We start from the raw sequence: 4,466 nt of genomic DNA, 5'->3' as shown, positions 1-4,466 counted from the left end.
CTGGGGGGATCTGCAGGGAAGGCACCCAACAACTCTTGGGCAGGCCTTCACGATGGAGTCAGTGATATAGTTAGTAGCATTCATGCCACTTCGATAACGTTCCAAGCCCTGGCTGTTGTTCTCCCAGATGCTTGCTACTCCCATTCATGCAGCTCGTGACTTGGTACTCTGGATGAGATGAGAGGGAAGTGAGCCTCTTTGGTGGTGTCCCACACACCTGGGGAAGACATTCTCCCCCTTCCCTCCATGGGAGAAACTGCAGGCCAAGAAGAGCTCTCTTAAGCTGAGCTCTGCCACCTTGGGGGAGAGGTGATATGGGTAAAGTCGAAATATGCCTCTTACCCTCTGCAGTGTGTCCAGTCTTGGACTTTTTTTGCTCCGGTGGTGTGCTAGAACTTCTCCATTGAACTCTTGATTTCCACAAAGTAAGTGATTAGTTGTTTAAGTCAGTATTCTCCAGGGGCTTCCAGACTGTGGCCAAGAGGGGCTAGAGCCAGTTCATGGGACACTTCGGGGTCCGCAGCTGAGACTGAGGTCTGTATGTCTGTTACCCAATACATGGGTCCCTTGGCATTTGGATTCCACAGCTCCCACAGAGACACTTTTGTCCACTGATGGATCCCAAATTGTTGTTGAGGGAATACTAGTGAGGGACATCTTATTTGGCCGTCTTATTCATGTCACTTTCTATATACTACATTTGGACAAGCACCAGCTGAGAGTCAGAACTACTGGGGAAATTGTAGGTGACCCTATGGAGCAGGGAAATATTCAGGCCATGTATTATAACAAATAGATTGGCATGCTTTAATCATTTTGTAAAATTTTAGATACTTAATTTTCTTGTTTTTGATAATTGAAAATATTCTATATTTTCCAGCTATCTAATAGACATTTTATGTATTTTTTCTGAATATTGTTAAAAAACTGAAAGTCAATAGGAACACAACAACAAAAAAGAAGCAAATTGCTATACAAACTCTGAGATCCCTGAGTTGGAGTTAATTTTTACTTTTATGTGTGTAGATGTTTTTCAAATTATGTTGGAGTTTGTTTTCGGTTGTGCTTATAAACTTTTGAGGATCAATAACCCTTAGACTGTAACAATCTGTTGAAAACTTTACATGCAGGAAAATGTCATATGCACACGTAACTTTGTACCCCTCATCATAGCAATGCCTTGAGTGAAGAACCACACTTGAGAGCAGCAATTGTGCCATTGTTTCTGTACCACCCAAAACCTATCTCAGTTGTGAACTACCTGAGCCAACTCTCTTTAAGATAGGTGTACTTTGTCTCAATTATAAACAAAATGGAAATCAGTGGCTTACTGTGGTGAGCATCTATCATCTCAAATACTAGCAAAAATCTAGGGGATAAGCAGGGCAGGCAAAATGTGATTGTGTCTTGCTGGATATCTTTCAGTGGATTCAGGATTCTAATCCAACCTCCTGATTTCCAGTTTTGCAATTTTGTATAACACGCTCCAAGGATTTTCATCCAGATCACACCTGCAACTGTAATGATACCTCCTCTTACCATATTTTTTGCTGCAGTAGTCAAGAGCATTTTATGGTCCAAGATGATTGCTCAGCCTCAGTCATCACAATTGTATTCCAGCCAAAAAGAAAGAGAAGGTTAGAGAAGAAGGACCAAAGTGTATATGCCAGAGGTCTTTGAATTTAGCTTTGTACACTTTGCCACATGATGTTTCTCTTGCAATGCACTGGCCAGAACAGTCCAAGAGCCACCTCTGTTGAAAGGGAAGTTTGGAAATTGAGTCCTTATTTTAGTGGCTATGTGCCCAGTTTAAATTTGGGAGGCCTATTACTAGGGAAAGGGGAGAATAGATTTTAGGGAACAACAAGCAGTTTATAAGGTTGGGCACAGTTTCTAGATGCCACTGCTTCTTAAAGACATTTGTATAAATAAGTGTTCAACTAAGATTGCTTACTGCTACTGCTTTTTATTATTTGTATCCTGGGAAATCAACATCAATGTAATACTGTTACATTTTATTGTAGATATTTGGAACCAATGCATATTCCCTTTTAGAAAAACTCCCATTTACATTTTCTATGTTCAAGGTTAAAGATTAGTTTATAGTACTGAGTACCACATGGTGGAATCAAGAAGCAGGTCTCTTTCTTTGATCTTTTCTTATGTCCACAAAAGCCCAACCTTCATCCTTTTGGAATGATCAACATATTTTAAACACTTTTGTGAGAACAAGTCAATAGGGGAAAACCTGAGAATAGAGAGAACTTGTTTATTTTCAGTGATCTGTTGCAAGTTTCTCTGGGAATTACTTGTTTATTTTTTCATCTAAAGAAAATCAGACGTTTGTTTGTCTTAAATGGGAAACCTAATGTTTGTCATTATCCTAATGTTTACTTAGCCAAGGAACACTTACGTAGTTATAGAATGTATCCAATGTGTAGGATGTGGAGAGGGCACCTATGATATGACATTTTAAAATCGGTTTGAGGTCATAATGCCCACTGGAAACTCAAATTTATTTACATTACTAAAATTTTTCAGTAAGAGATTTCATTTTCTTCATAATGGAGACGTATGTCTCAGCCACTAGATCATCGCCAAAAAAAAAAAAAAAAAAAATTCAAAATGTGAAACAATGTCCCTTGAGTGAATTTTGTAGTATGAAAACTAGAAAGGAATGATGATTTAGAAGGTTTTTTTAAATGAGACATGTTGTCAAGAATATTTTATGAGACAGCACTGCTTGTAACTTGGGTACAAAGTCCTTTTGCTGATAAATGAGAAATGACAAGGGAAGACTCAGGCACTGATCTCTTAAACTTTTCCATAAGCACAACGAAGTTTTAGTTTTTTATATTTTAATGTAGATATTTTTCTTCACAAGTTTATTTTCATAATTCATATGAAGTCAAGCAAAATACCCTGAGATGCTATGCAAAAGCTATTCAATTATCATAAGGAATGATCTTGTTGGGAATTTTGATTTTTAGCCACTCAGATGTTTTTTCTGTTATTGGTAAAAGATATATTAAGCTACACAAAAGCTCAAATAAAATGGTGAGTAAAACTTTTGTGTTTTTTTTTATAAACGGATGAACACTGGATGATATTCAGCAATAGGGATTCAGCAATCCCTCTTACCTCCTCTACCTGAAGACCTAATGGAATTAGAAATATTTATTAAATTTTGAGGTTATAATTTCTTCTGGTCCTTTGTGTAGGTAAGTATGAATGAGTGTATAATTCCTATATGGCATTTTTGTTTGTTTGTTTGGTGGGGAAGGGGAGGTAATTAGATTTATTTATTTATTTTAACAGAGGTGCTGGGGATTGAACCCAAACCCATATGGCATTTGTAATGGAACACATTTACATTCCCATGTTCTGAGCCAGTTTTGAAATATTTAGATATAGTTGTTGTATTTTTTATAAGGGACAGTTTAACTCTAGAGTTTTATCTTTTACTTTTTTGCCTCTGTCACCTTTCCCTCCCCCACCTTTAAAGTAATGTTACTAGTTTATATTGGTTTCCACTAGACAATTTTGCAAGGAAAACTTTTACCTACCTCATAACTATCAGAAATACCATCACCTTGTAGATTTGATGGCACTCTTCCTTTTATGGGCCCCTAAAGCAGTCATGAGGAATGGTCCAGATTACTTGTTAACCTGCTTTCTGAGGCTTTTTTGAGATCCTCAAAAATTTTATCCAGATTGTTCTGAAAAGTAAGTTTATAGAAAGTCTCTACTTGTCCATCAAATTCTCGTCAGGCATCTGTGTTCTGGATTTCTAGAGTGTAGATACCATTGTTGTCACATGATGAAGTACTGAAAAATCAAGTTTGGGGAAAAGATATTTTGTAACACTATCTTCTGCAATAGGATTATAGAGAGTATAAAGGTAATAAGTTACTCTGATTACCCTTATTCAACATGACTTTCTCTCTTCAACTTGTACTCTATTTCCAGACTTCTTTTCTACCCTTTATGAGGGCAGGGTGCACAGTTTACCAGGTGTCCTGGCCGTGTCTGTAACTGCCAAGAGATGTTTTGGCAGGTAGTTCCCTCTGATTGTGGCAGGTTAAATTACAGTATTTTGAATTTAATGTACACTATATTGATGAGAACTGGGTTGGTTGTTTAAAGGACTGAGATTCATCTCTAAATAAACTACTTTATTTCCTGATAGGACATCCTTTTACTATTGTGAAGATACAAGCAATGTCTACTTGTGTTAAAGATATAAATGTAAGCAAAATGTTTTTAAAAATAGATGATATTCTTTCTTATAAACAGAATGCATTAGAAGCATTATTGCATGATTATTAATGATAATAGAAGAAGGTAGAGAATATAATTTATAAAAACCAGAAGGTACATTTTGAAATATATCTTATTTTTATTATATTAGCACATGAAATGATGAAGATACATGGTGGAAATCTGATTCTGGAGAAGGTGAAAGT

Source organism: Camelus dromedarius, chromosome 2 (genome assembly GCF_036321535.1).
Source record: "Camelus dromedarius isolate mCamDro1 chromosome 2, mCamDro1.pat, whole genome shotgun sequence".
Classification (NCBI taxonomy): domain Eukaryota; kingdom Metazoa; phylum Chordata; class Mammalia; order Artiodactyla; family Camelidae; genus Camelus; species Camelus dromedarius.
This window is presented reverse-complemented; position numbering follows the sequence as displayed.